General features: G+C 33.5%; 1 protein-coding gene across 1 annotated transcript in view; it reads left to right on the forward strand.

The window, feature by feature from the left end:
• LOC150110025 (histamine H1 receptor-like) overlaps positions 1-15,690 on the forward strand; it is a 145,748-nt gene that overhangs the window by 14,210 nt on the left and 115,848 nt on the right. The window lies entirely within an intron of this gene.

A 15,690-nucleotide genomic window follows, 5' to 3' on the forward strand; every position in this document is an offset into this window, starting at 1 on the left:
TCTACTCAGCTGAGTGCATCATTTACTGCTAGAACATATATATACGGGTTTCACAATTCTCATCCGTTAGGATTTCAACTTAGTTTCGCCTTAAAGAACAACAATATTCAGCAAAACACTTAAAAAATAATTCTTTTTAGTCTCAGTGAAATATTCGAAAACTTCAATTTTATCAAACACTTAGCTGCATCATCAATATCTATCAGAGGATTAAAATAGTTCTTAAAAGGCTCAATTTTGAATTTACATATACATTGTGAGATAACACATTCAAACACGAACTAATTCTTCAATGAAGTTTCTCACATTAGTTTCACAAGGAAATGTTTTATAATATCACTCATTCAAGCTTGACTAGCTGGTTCCAGCAACACAAAATTTGACCAAGTTCTCCGGACACAAGTAACACTATCACACGTTAGTTTAGAATAGATATTTTAATGGTATGATCATCATAGCTTGCACATTATGGAAAACTCCTACAACACTTCTAAGCACTCGATAATCTTCCACTACAGGCAACACAAAACTTATGGTATTCCTGAGTTCAATAACTTATTTGTTAAGACTGGAAAATGTATTTTCTTGCTCGTAATAACTTATCTTACGATAAATCTCGATCATATTTTTATCCTTTCACTCGGGTAAATTCCTTTACAAGATGACAGGAAACTATAAATAAATATGAGTTCGAAGTAAGATTCATTAAAATTGAAACAAGTTTCCAAATCTTTATTACGTCGTACGATCCCAGGTTAGATCACATCTCACGACCTTCGCACACTCTCTCCAATTTCCTTCTCGTTCCTTCTTCCTATATCTCATAAATCCTCTCTCTCTTTTCCGCCCAAACTTGTTTTTCTCCGCTCTTTCAGTTTACAACGAAACTCACACGTGATCGTTGTACAGTTCACATAAGGCACGCGCTATCTCAAAATAACTTAGTTTTCTGACAGCAGCCAATCAAATCACATTAGCAGAGTCCCTTAGAAATACTTTCACTTTCCGTTATCAACAAATAAAATGCATATATTACAGTTAGCTTAGGATACATTTGCAAAATAATATAAAGAATTTATATAAGATAAATAACTAAAAAAATTACAATTATTATTCCAATGAACAAAAAACAGTAATGAAGTATTAATAATCATAAAATTCTTCATTCACAATTTGACAATATGCTAACAATCTTCGGATAAGAATTTTTATGTCGCTGGGAGTGAAGAGCAGAATAAAACAGCACTTCTACTCGATGTGCATGCGTAGATAGTGCAGAAACTTGAAAGCATGTAAATTTCAAACTTCCGTGCAAAATATTCTTCTTATTTATTCATTCCTTTAATGCCATTCTGGGGAACTCTTCTTCATATGCACTTTTCAAAACATAAGCATGTATTGAAATTCAATGTTTAAAAGATTTTCTTTCTTCTCAGGCAGGCGAACTGGAAATGTGCATATCTCTGGTTCGAGATTACGATATGTGAAATCTCTAAATATAACAGCTTCATTGCTATTGAGTCTTATCCTTGAATAGGTTATAATACTGTCATGATTTCTTTAAGTAATGAAACTATTTAAGGGAACACGTGGGATTATCTGATCACGTGAGTTTTGTTTTTAATTATTCAGCTAGTTTTGTTAACCTTATGATCGTATATTCATAAAACTATTACAAAGTATGTTTATTAACAAGGCTGCGAACAAACCAAAACACATTGAAAGCCAATCAAAATCACTGAAAATTGATCACAACCGAAATGCTCAAAAATAAAATATCGCAAAATAAAGCATAATGTTATATGGACTGAGACAAAATCGACATACATATCCTATGAGGCTATTTTGGAAAATTTAAAGAAGCAGAAAATGATACGCTCCAATTCACTGCTATGAAAACCAAGTCCCGATTCTCACAGGATCAGCGAAACAGTCGAATAATTAAAAACTAAATGCTGAGGTCATTCTAGACTATTTGTTCGATGTTTCAACTGTACCATTACCTTTTGATCACAGATTATGCTTCCCCATTTATCTAACAACACAACGAACAAGATATCTTATCATTAGCGCTATCACTAATGTATTATATCTCTTAACAACCCTTGACAATCGATTGAACATAGTAATTCGCTTGTCACTATATCTCCGAAAGGTATGATCGTTAAAAAGTTAAAACTCTTAAGTAATTGATTAATATATTTTATTAAAACAATAAAACATTTAACTGGTTTTATATTTTTAAAATTAAAAAAAATATTTATGTAGTTATTCTTAGAATTAAAATTCTAAGAATATGCAATAAACCTTTAAATATTTTATATCATATTATTATAATTGAACCAAGACTTAATTTCGATGGCATATTCCTGTGTGGTGGCCGGGCTAAGAATAGGTCCACTGCAACCCATGCATATCGTAAGAGGCGACTAAAATGGACGCAGAGTTTCGCTCTCTCAGGTTTCTCCCGGAATTTTTGCTCCCGATGAGGAGGGGGTTGCTCTAAGAGAGCATTTCGCGTCTTCAGGGTGGGTGTTTTCCGCCGTGGCCTGTGTGGGGCCCTGTCAGTGGATGCCTTTCCGTGGAATATGCCGTTACCCTCATGCCATGACCAGAGCTCATATCTCAATAACATCCTATCCTTACATCGTCCTCTACAGATAACGAGGAATATGAAAAGCATTCTTGCTTCTCCCATCTAGCTAAAAAAAAAAAAATAAAAAATCAGTTGCATACAGAAATTAAGACAATAAAATTTTAGATAGATATTGATAAGTAATTAGGTCTTAAATCGATATAAATATTGTTATGATATAGGTACTAATATAATATGATATCTTAGATTATTCTAAATGCTGCTGTTGGAATTGCTATTAACGTAAAAAATGTTGATTAACCTCTCACATATCGCATAGCTTGTGAAATTACGAGTACTTGTTCTGTACATCAAATGATTTACAAGGGCTATCAAAAAGAACAAAGAGGTGATAAAGTTTTTCAATGATTTCAAAGGATTATTTATTTCGACAGATGATCACTGTATATATTATTCAATGCATACAGAGGCAATCTGAAAACTAGCCCAGAAAGTCGTCCCGTGAAGACAGTCCCCAGAAACAATCTGAAAGCTTCTGGGCAACCATTCAAATATTCTATTTCTCAGACAGCCTTGAATAGAACCATCTCCATTTCGTGCTATCTTCTTCTTCTTCCTAACATGGATTTTAGGCCAGGTGGCCAGTTTCGGTCTCATGTCATCTTCTTCTTGGTCTTCTGATTCTTCTTTTCCCACTTATTTTGTATCTGTATAATATTTTCGTTAGTCTGCTGTTATCCATTCGATTTAAATGTTCTATCCATTTTTGTTTATACTGTCTTATATAGTAATTAATTGGTTTTATGTTCAAGGATTGTACGATTTCTTCATTTGTTTCATGGTTCCACTTAGTATAACCAGCTGTTTTTCTGAGAAACTTCATTTTTACTGTTTGAATTCGTTTTTCGTCTTTCCTTTTTATGGTCCATGTTTCGCTTCCGTATAGTAGAGTTGGTTTTGACAAGACATTATATAGTGTGATTCTAGCTTGTTTTTGTACTAGGGATGACTTAAATATATTATTTATTATGCCATTTACTTTGACAAAGTTTGATATTTTAGTCTCTATGTCTTTTTCTTTTTCGTATGATAAATCCCATCCCAAGTATCTATCACTATTTTACTTCTTATTGGGTTTTCTCCTTTGAATGCCATTATTTTTGTTTTTTCTTTAGATATTGTCATATTATATTGCTTTGAAATATCATTTAATGATCTTTGAAAATCATCTTCTGATGTAGCTAATGCTATTTGATCATCTGCAAATAGTAGTTTATCTATCTTCATTTGTGGGGTTATTTTTACACCAAATGGGTTATACTGTTTCCAGATTGTTATAATTTTATTTATATATATAGAAAAGCAGAGGTGAGAGGGTACATCCTTGTCGTACTCCTCTTGATATATCTTTCCATTCTGAGATATGTTCTAATTTAACTGCTATTTTATTTCCTGTATATATATATATATATATATATATATATATATATATATATATATAGGGTAAAAATTTGATCTGTGCAGGATCGGTCTTTTCGGAAACCATTTGTTCTTCTAATAGTTTATCCTCTACAATACTGCTTAGCTTCTCTTTTAGTATTCCTGCATATATTTTTATATCCTGTATTTACCAGCCTAATTCCCCTACAGTTATTGCAATCATCTTTATTTCCTTTTTTTATAGATTGGGATAATCAGTGCTTTTTTCCAAGAGTTAGTAGCTTTTCCAGACAACCAAACTATGTTCTTTAAATTAGGTGCAGCATTCGTTTTAAGGGAATTAATGTATAGCCAAATCTTCAGAACCGCGTACTGGCAACTTCTATAAGAAATCTTCAACAATAGAAGTTACCAGTACGCGGTTCTGAAGATTTAGCGTGGGACTTTGTTTATAAATAATGCTCATCAGTCATCAAGCAAAGTCCCACAAACTTCAGTAATGCTAGCTTTAGCCAATTCAAAAGATCACTCTGGTATTAATTATTGATTTCTTTAAAATGTTACGATATTAAAGAAATAATTACAAAAGTTGCATTAATATGCGTAAAACTTCATCATATTTTCCTCAAGTCTAATAATAAGCTAATCAGAAAGTAACAAGCTTTTGGCATAACGTTAAATAGAAAGAAAAAAAAGTACAGAAACTCGAACTTTTAGATATGACGATTTACTGAACCATATAATGAATTCCAGGCTTCGTTATAAATAAGTAATCATTTATTCATTTATTCACAAACATATGTTTAATTATTAAGTTTTGAAAAATTCTATATATAAGACTTCCGTATTATACTTATTTTGTTGAAAGAATTTCTGAAATTATTTTCCTTTTACTCCATTTTTTTCTTTGACTTCTTTCCAGACAATACGTTATATTTTATTTTTTTTTGTTATTTTTCTAGACATTTGTATGGAAATGTTTTGTCCTGGTATTTCAGTAACATGAATAACGAAGACTGCTGATGAGGATGTCTTTTGACACGAATATTTTACGTGAATTCTATGAATAAAGGGTTTAAACCTATCACCGATTACAACCGCAGTTGATATACATAATCCAGAAACCGTGCTTTAGCGCTAAACATAGTTTTTTTTTCAAGTCATTTAAGGCCTCCGGTGTGACACTCCCACTTCCTAGTGGCGTCAAAAAGAGCGATAATGTTCATCTTTCACAATATCTTTACACACATTCCACGCCAGCAGTAGGATTCGAATCCACGTGTGTTATTCGAAGAGTAAACGAGTTATCCACTTGGAATAAATCAACGGGGAATTACAGCCGAAGCAACCAAAGATATAAGATTAGTGAATAATATTAATTTAAATGCGTGTGTTCTTCGGTAGATATGTCTGTTTTGTGAAATGCAAACCTTTATCATCTCCATATGATACCGGCTAACTCACCTTCATTTGAAATTCCCTTATAACGATGCGTTGAGTCCTAGACAGGATTCGAACAGTGACTTATTTTCAAGTTAGAAATGAAGTCTCACAAAGTGAGACTTCACATCAAATTTCAAGTATTGTGAGACTTCACAATACTTTACATTTATGATGTTTAATAACAAACCATCCACAGCTTTTAGCACCCACTGAAACTGTTTCTTACACACGTCTATTTTTTTTTACAGAAACACGAGACCCATGAGTTGCAAGAAAATCGCGTTACTGGTTCTTAAATTAAGTAATTTAGAGGGTCACTGACTTCTCTTATTAAAATAATCATTAAGAGGATTAAAACGACTGTAACTCTACAGTAGTAATAGTTGTAATATTATTGATCTGCCACTTCTTTTGATAACAGAGTACAACCTTCCAATTATAGAAAGAAATGGAGTAATTTGATATCTTTGATATTAGAAAAATTGTTTTTCTTTCCACAAATAATATTTGTTGCATTGTTAAACCAATTAACAACAGATATGGAATGTAGTATTTTGTTACTACGATACTTAAGGTAAGTTAAGTGATTTCCCTATCGAGTTTATTTATTTATCTATTTATTTATCTATTTATTTATCGAGTGATTTACCTATTTTATGTAATAAATAAAATCATCAATTATCCTATATTAAAAAAATAATGGATACCAGCAAAATAATGATGGCAGCTGTTTTAGGAGATTTCTTTCGTCGTGTAAATTTAGATAAAAGGACCCTTACATACAAATATCTTTGATGTCTTTAGAATAATAATATAGTAAAGTTGGCAAACTCATTTGCATTATTTCTGTAACGGCTGTCATTATGTTGGCTTACACAGAGATACACATCCACAAAGAATTGAACAGAAAAAACTAATTTAAATCCTCCTAGGACGAATGGAACCTTTAGAAGCTTTTCAATGAAAGGTAAGAAAGCTCAATACGGAGAAGCTAGGGTTTTCCTTCCACAAACTGTGTCCTATCCCCCCCCCAAAAAAAAGAAATAAAAACACTCATTATTTCCTTCACTCACAAAAAATCTATCGAAGAACACATGTAATAAATAGACGATATAAATAATGCACGTCACCTGACCAGTCTAAAGAATGGCAGTAGTGTTATTTCAACATAAGTTCTCCCAATATTGCATTATGAAATGACGCGAAGAAAACAGGGCTCATAGTTTGCCATATTTTCCCAGAATTCCACTAGAATAATCCCATTGTAGTTCAACAGAATTTTTTAGTCCTAATAAATTACAAAAATGTCAATTCTTTAAAGTTCGTGTGATGTTGCCTGGTTAGCGCACTCAATCTGCTGTGGGTTTGAATCCGGAGTAATCATGGACGTTTTGTGATTATCTTTGGATCCTCCAAACCTGCTTATTAAATGACTGAAGTGGCTCAAAAGGTTCCGTGTTTGGTCTCAATAGCAGGATAATATTAACTAACCCTTAGCTACTTAATGTACTACTACTAGTTAACAGTCTTCGTGGGTCGAGTTCACTGAATAAAAAAAAAAAGGATTGCGAAGATACTCGTGTCTAAGGCCATGCTATTAAAGTATTTTAAATTATAAAAAAGTCCGGCGATTCCTGTCGCTGACATGAGGAGCGTAAGGATCTTTCTCAGACATAGCTAAGTTAGTCGGTCTTGGGCGTAGACTGCAAGATTTTTCTTCCCAGTTTATCTGGAGTATTTCATCCCACAAGCAGGCAAACCGGCCTTGAGTACTCAACGCTTCTACAGACATAGGGCTGACCACATTATCCTTGTGTACGGTTGCGTTTAAATGAATAGAAAACTCTCAATCCCATAAAGTAAAAGAGGGAAAAAAGAAGTATTTTAAACTCTTTTGTTTGTGATTATTAGCAGACTTTAGTATATTTTCAGCTTAGGCTAGTTTATCTCAGAGATATCTACGAATTCCACAGTGTTATATAAAGAAAAATTAGTTCTGCATTCAACAACACAATTATTTTTCCGATGCAAACATTTTTTACCAACTCCCCACAAAACGATGCAGAATTTACGACTTTCAGTTCCGATCGAAACCAAACCGAAGCACAAAAATTAGCTCATATAAACAAAGCCTTTGAAAAAAAGGAAAAATTACCTTCTTCTTCGACTACTCATTCTTTTCCCCAAGAAGCTTTAACGGGGTTGTTAACTGTACAGACAACAATTTCAGAGCGTCTTGTTTGAGATCAGGGACATAAAAAAAAAACTTTAACAAGTCACTGTTAATTTAACGTAATGATTAATGACAGAGCTAAAATGACATCAATCATCGTGGTTTAGCACATCCCTAGTATATGACATTAATTATTTTAATCTACGGTATTTTGGAAATTTAATCACTTTTTCAAAAGTTGCTGCACAGTGTAATATTCTAACAAATTTTAAAAGTGCAGAATTCTTTTAACGAACTTTATACGAAACAACTGTGAATAAAGAAAACGCTGTTAGTAATACCGACGAAGAGAAACATAAAACGAGTATCAGAACTAATCACTTAGCGAACGAAGTAAAAACACCACCACTGGTCCTTTCCCTCAATTTAATTAACGCAGCTTTGTTTACAAATTCGTCTATCATCAAACACCACGAGGACCAGAGTTCCAACCATCACGTGATTGGGAAACACTCTGATTCTTAAAGCTTTGCCCATTGCAGGAAGCAGAAAGGTTTGGAAAATAAATTATAAAAGACTGCCTGTTAGGAATCTTAATTTTATTTATGTTTTTAAAAATATATATTTGGTTTTAATATTTAATATACTATCATCATCTACTATTGATCCATTAGGGAATGCCAGCCTCTCCAAGATGATTCCAAGACTGCCGATCAATAGTTTTTCTTCCCCATATCGCTTTTGCAAAATCTAATGGTTGCATCAATTCAGTGCGATCTTGGTTGGCTCCGCGGTCGTTTTACTTTCCGTAGGGTGGTGCCCAATCAAGTACTCTTTTCTCCTACGTTGTCTTCTAGAAATGTATGGGGGGGGGCCCACCACAATATCAAAGATTTTGGTTTGGTTGCTTATTCATGTATTCTTTATTCAATCCACTATTGTAATACCAAGCACACACCTTTCTGTATTGCATTGCGTTGTTTTTAGTCTTTGAGTTCCCATTTAACATCCAGATTTCCTAGACATGTGCGAATATAGAGAAAATACAATGGTTATAAACTTTCTTTTCAGACAAAGCTACATTGGTTAAAAACTTTCTTTTTTTAGGTAAAGCGATAACGGGATTTTGAATCTCGATTGCAGACATCCAAAATGCTTTTCAGCAAAACATCGAACTTTCTTTGGATTTCTTCCATGATATTTTGATACCGATTGTCCTAGGCAGATGTGATTCACTCTTTCCTCATTGATTTTTATTATATTTCATTGTGCAGAGCTCTTGAACATAATTTACGTTATGTTTATTGTTAAGCCGGTCGTTTTGCTAGCAATTTGGAATCTGCAGATACGAACTACTTCATCGATATTTGGAATAAAGATAGTTGCGTTATTTATGAAGTGTAAATGCCTTAAATCTCTCCCATTTATCGTCCTTCCTTTTTTTATCATCGGTTAAGAAATCTGTTATTTTTTGAATAATTTTTTAAAATATTAAGAATAGTTTCCGGAGAGATTGCATTGCATTGTATCGCCTTGTCTTTATACCTTGCTGTATTTCTCAGTGAGTTGATTCTTTGTCTATTAAAATGAATTGTTCCCGTTGTGTTGGTATAATCGGATGAAATATGGGCACTCCACTTGTTAATCGTAGTGGCTCAGTTTTCCAATACTTGTTTCAATACTGATTGAAACGTGATGATACTCGTACATATAAACAGACACTGCATCATAATAACCCCAAGACAATAATGGTTGTTAACATTCATTGAATGTTCAGTAATCTGTTGTGCAACATGAATATGGTCCTTTGATTTCAATTTGCTTCTGAAGCCTACTTTTTCTTTTGGCTACGCAAGATCCACTGTTTCAGAAAGCCTACAAACTACAACTTACCAGGATAGCAGAACGATGGAATGATCGCTCATCAAGTCTTCTACATCATTCCTCTTTTGTGTAGCAAAACGATAATAGGTGTTCCATGCTCTTAGTATATCATTTTTCTTTTACAAATAGGATTTAAAAATTGGTCAATATTTTGTCGATGACTACTTCACCGCTTTTTAGTAGTTTAGCTATGACTCCATCCACTTTGCAACTTTGCATACTCTAAATGCTTCTTCCAATAGAGTTTTGACACTTCATTTTTTTCACTGTTAGCTTTTCTAATTGTTTTGGTTACAAATATCGTTTTTTTTTTCAAATTCATCTACTGCTATTTGACTTTATATAGGATAGAATCGTCTTCCTTGATACGTTCTTGGGACTATTAAATCGGTATATTCTAATTAAGTTAAGCATCAGACATGTTTCATTTCTCTTAGTTTGTTCATAATCGTCTTATTTCCTTACGAATTCTGCCTTCTTTTTTTGTTTTATGGTACTAGATATTTCAATTGAACATTACAAAAAGGATAGAGTAAACAACATTATATTTTGAATGTCCAGAGTTAGCATTTATATTAAGATTTAAAAATCACTCATGTAATTCTCTCTTTCCTATGCAATACTCTTTTGAATGTGTGTTATATATTATCAACTGATGAAAATTTTCGTTAGGTGGGTAGTTAGTGCATCTAGTGTAAATGAATTTAAGAGAAGGTATGATAGCTGGTTTGGGTGATTTATAGGCTCCCACCATGAGTCCTTGACTCCCTGGAGGTCTCAGATAATAATAATAATAATAATAATAATAATAATAATAATAATAATAATAATAATAATAATAATTTTACGTATTAAAATTTTAAATTACATGTGATTCATACATTGTGTGCATTTTAATTTCATGACATCCTTTTTTTATTTTTCTTAAAATTATGATTACATATTGTAATTACATATTTATAGCAGGTTTAATTCTGTTTGTTTTTTTTGTGACCATGAAATTTCTACAGATTTTTCTTTCTTTTCTTTTTTTCTGTATAATGTACTATTAATAATAATACAACATTTATTCATTTAACAATGAGTTATATATATTTACAATTTTGATTTTAATATATTTAAGCGCTGCAACTACAGCACTTAAATGTGATATATGGATTTTTTTTCATTTTTTTTATTGATCTTGGATGAGACGTAATTTCTCAGCTTTCATCCTCGAAGCTTATTTGTAAGTTTATCTGAGGATGACACCAGTTAGTTATTATTTATTGGCTTGTTTGCTGTGTTGGAAAGTTAGCTAATGTTTAATAGGTTTGATTCCCAATACAGCCTTTGATTGAGAAATTCGCACACACACACACACACACACACACACACACACACACACACACACACACACACACACACACACACACACACACACACACACACACACACACACACACACACACACACGCACGCACGCACGCACGCACGCACGCACGCACGCACGCACACACACACACACACACACACACACACACACACACACACACACACACACACACACACACACACACACACATATTGTTTCATTAAGTTTGTATGGTATTTTGGGTGCGTGTTTCTTGTTCATAGTATGCCCTTGGGGCTCTTTTCAGCCTATTGTAGTTTGTAACGTTCCTATATTCAAAAGGATAATTGTTTAGCATGTCTGGGATGTAGACATTTCGTGTGGCTTTTCCGTAGTGATTATTGTATGTATATGTGATATTATTAGTTCTCTGTGGTCTTGTTATAAGGTATGTATTTCTTACTGTCCTGTAGTTGGCATCGAAATAATGTTTTAGCAAAGCTGTATACTGACATAACTGTTTTGCTGTCAGTATTTTGTGTTCTGACATTGCAGTGTATATAAAGTCGATATTGTCTCTTTGTCCCCAAAATATCAGTTTTATCATTTTGTACTATAACGAAATGAATCTATTTAGTTTGTAGGGTGCACAGAAAGCATACCTTGTTATAGCGTATTTTAGTATATTTTGGCATCGTGCTTTGTATATTAGTGTTTTAGGTGTGTGGGAATTACGTCTTTTAACAAGTAGAGTTTGCCACTTATTCTTCGGAGTTTGTTGTGTAGATGGTTTATGTGGCTATTCCAGTTCATATCTGCATCGAAGTAAATTCCAAGGTATCGTGTTGTTTCAGCCTGAGTGATTGTAGTGGTTTTATTGTTCTGTGTGTTTTTTATGTTGGAGAGTGGATGTTGGATGGTTATATATTTGTTATCAACTGGTCGAGTCAGTGGATTTCTGAATATCATTAATTTTGTCTTATCTGAGTTTAGATGTATGAAGGTTTTGGTGAGCCAGTCTATGAGCAGATTTATGTCATGTTACATATTTGTTTGGGCTATGCTTGCATTATTAGGGATGGATATTATTGCTGTATCGTCTGCGTATTGGAAGATCTTACCTTTGAGAAGTAGCTGATTAATATCGTGCGTATAAATATTGAATAGAGTTCGGTAGAGTACAACCCCCTGTGGGACACCACACGTTACTGGTAGCTCTCTACTTCGGTTTGGCCCATACCTGTGATATGCTTTCTATTTTGAAGGTAGTTTGTAAACCACCTGTGAAGAGGCCTGTCTATTCCAACATGCTTCAGCTTTTCTAACAAGATTTGATGCGGGAATGTATCAAATGCTTTAGATAAATCAATAAAGAAATTCATGGCAAATTTGTTTTTGTCTACGACGGTATTAATTACGTCTGTAAAGTCTTCCAAGAGACATGTTGTTCCCTAATTTTTTGAAAACCATATTGTGTTTTGTGGATAATATGAAATATTTCTGTATATTCTGTGAGTTTCTTCAGTACGATTCGCTCCATAATTTGACTGATAATTGGCAATGTTGCTATGGGTCTGTAATTGCTGATTAAATTTCTTTTTCCATGTTTGTATATGAGTGTGATTATGACAGTCTTTAGCATACTTGATATGTGTCCTGTTTTAAATATTTTATTTATTAATTTTAGTAGGATAGGGGTTAAGCTAATTGCATGTTGATTGATATCCTTAGGTCTTATATCATCAATTCCTGGGCCTTTGTTTGGTTTGATTTGATGTATTGCAGAGAGAAGTTCTGCTTCTTTTATGGTTGGGAACTATAATGTCTGTTTTGATTGTCGTCCAAGTGGAGGATCACGTTTCGTGATTGGAGGAATATTTCTGTGTAATAATAATAATAATAATAATAATAATAATAATAATAATAATAATAATAATAATAATTCAAGTTATAGTATTTTACGTTAATTTTGCTTATGTTTCGTTTTGATCTGTGAATCATTTTTATTCAGTTAACAGTTTATTTGTTGATAAATTTCTTTATCAGTATGGATTATTACTTGCTGGTAGGTTGACTTGGATGATCTTGAGATTTTGTTTTGAGATTAACATTACAATATTTCCTCTTCAATCAGTATTTACATTCACAAACCAAAACAACATCCTGTCCACCAAACAGCATCCAGCTAGCCTGCTTCTGGCAAACATACTGCACAGATGCCCCTGAAATAGACAGGTGTTCTCATGGACAACACTAGCTCCTCTCATCCCCACTAAACATACCTTGGTGACTTACCTGTGGATGGTTGGGGACCAGATATTACCCAACATAGTGACAATGCGAACTAATCAAGCTAGACTTCCTGCAAAACAACTCTCCTGTCACACGGCTCGCATTGGGCAAGCGTGGTACATTATATCGAATCTACATAGTCCATATTTAAGTTGTAAATTAGCAGTGAGAATTGAAGGATATACAGGAAGATCGCTTGATGTTACATCAGGTACAAGATTGCCTTTGTCATTAATAATTTATATGGATGGCATTACGAAGAAAGCGGCATTAAACCTTACATCAAAATTGGAGATGATAATCTCAACTCCTTATTCATGCAGATGATGTTAAGCTCATCAATAAATCTAGTCGAATATCTGAAGGAGTTTTATTAAATTGAATAACTAATTTAACAAGTTTGAAATGAAAATCAGAAATATAAGATAAAGACTAAAATAAAGCAAGAACAACGAAAACTTCAGCTGCATCCTGAATGGAGAATATATAGAAGAAGCATATTTCAGCTGTTTAGGCACAGTGTTAAGGAAAATGGTAAATTAATTATGGAAGGAACAACCGAATCAACAAAACTGGTATGATGAAGAGCCAGCGGAATAAATTTATATGGAATAAGAAAGAAATTAACCAATACACTAAAGTAAAAGCGTACAAGAAATGTCGGAGTCCTGGCAACAGATTAGAGCATTATTTTGAGAGCATGATTGATAAAAAGTTAAACATAATGTAATTATTTCGCGTGGTACTGTATACTCCTGGTGAATACATACATATCAGGAATTTGATAAAGATGATGATGAGTTTCAATATACAGATATTAGTTAGGGTTTTATTAAAAATAAAGATTTTTTTTTGTTTTCTTTACACTCTGTCAGAGTATCTATACAGCAGCCAAAGTATTAAATGTCCCAACCTCTAATCTGAGAAACAGAGACTGTTCAAGTGAATTTCGCGGGCTGATTCTTAGAGAATTATTCAGTATGCTTATTTTCTTAAGTCAGGCAACATAACCAAACCTAATCCTGAGATATTATACCAAAGAATCCCTCTTCTTTAGTGCAGAAGCAATTAGCTATCAGGTACATTTCTCAAGATTTATGCATATGACAGATACTCCGGATAGTTTGTTTTCACTTTTTCATTTGGGAAATCTTTATGAACCTGAATATAGAGTTCATCTGGCTGGTTATGAAAATTGTGCTTTTTCTGATATCTACATGAATTGTTTTGATAAGTTTTGCCTTCCATTTCGTGTGAGATAATCAAGCGGCCTACAGAGAAGAGTTTTCTGCTGCTTAGTGATGGATTCCAGAATACTCGTTTTTTTATTATCATCTTCTTCTTCTTCTTCTTATTATTATTATTGCATGACACCTGTATTGAGTCCAAGAACTCATCATGGGCGGACACCCTACAGCACATAAACCACTACTACACTAATTAATCCACGCTACGCCATGGTATTTTTATCTATTAATTTCATGTGTTCTGTGGCCGATTTGCTATAGGTAGTGGATGAAAATCCGGAGGTTTTCCGAGGACCAAATCCTTCTACTTCCATATGAAACCAAGTAACTCAGTAACTCATCTTCATCTGGAAAAAAAAATCCATATAAAGATTCCTCTCGCCGACGAAAGGAATCTTTATATGGATTTTTTTTATCCTGAGAATCGAAAGTTAGGTCGTTTCTAGTCGATGGAAGGAAGGAAGCATCGTTCCGTCTTTCTTCCAGTTTCATTGGAAGTGCTTAAAAAAGTATAGTTCATCGAGCGCCGGACCTTTGCTTGGTTTGATTTTTCGTTCCACTCTTTATGCTGAGTTTCCACGGTAGGAATGGTCAAGTCAATACCTATCAATTTCCTTGGATGCGTAACTGCTATTTTTTAATTAAAAGAGACTGAATAAGTTTTAAATGCGAGGATTATTCTACTGTTTTGTACACTCGCCAATCTTGTGCTAGTCTCACTCACTTTCTGGTTGGTGTTTTAGCTCCATTAAGAGATATTCCGAAGTCCATTTTATTTCACGTCTTGTATTACATACTTCGTTCAGAATATTCCGATTTTCATTTGAGACACTGTTATATAAAAGCAGTTTTATATATTATAATTACGGCTATTTAGCCTGCTTCAGTTTAGGAGTGCCCCTGTTTAAATGTCATTGGCTATTTACTCATGGATTCTTAGGGCATTGTAGGTGTAAATTTACCAAAAAGTATATGTAGCATAAGAAATAGAAATTTACACATACCTTTTTCTGGGTGGTGCGGCTTTCCTCTTTCTGCGATGTCAAAAAACTACTGAGTGTGGGGGGTAGGCAATTTGGGAGAATTAAGTTAGAAAAACCCGGGGTTTTTTTCGTAATATATATAAACATATATATTATATTATATAGTGTGTGGGAAAAGGTGAAAGGGTAGATTTTTTAAAATAGGGAGAGGGAAGGGGAAAAGGGAAAGGTGGTTGACGGGATGCGGTCCGTTTCGACTATTCTTGGTCGTCATCTGAACACATTGGGAAAGTGGATGC

This window comes from Typopeltis vanoorti, chromosome 1, assembly GCF_054136105.1.
Source record: "Typopeltis vanoorti isolate ZY-2024b chromosome 1, IOZ_Tvanoo_1.0, whole genome shotgun sequence".
In the NCBI taxonomy this organism is placed as follows: domain Eukaryota; kingdom Metazoa; phylum Arthropoda; class Arachnida; order Uropygi; family Thelyphonidae; genus Typopeltis; species Typopeltis vanoorti.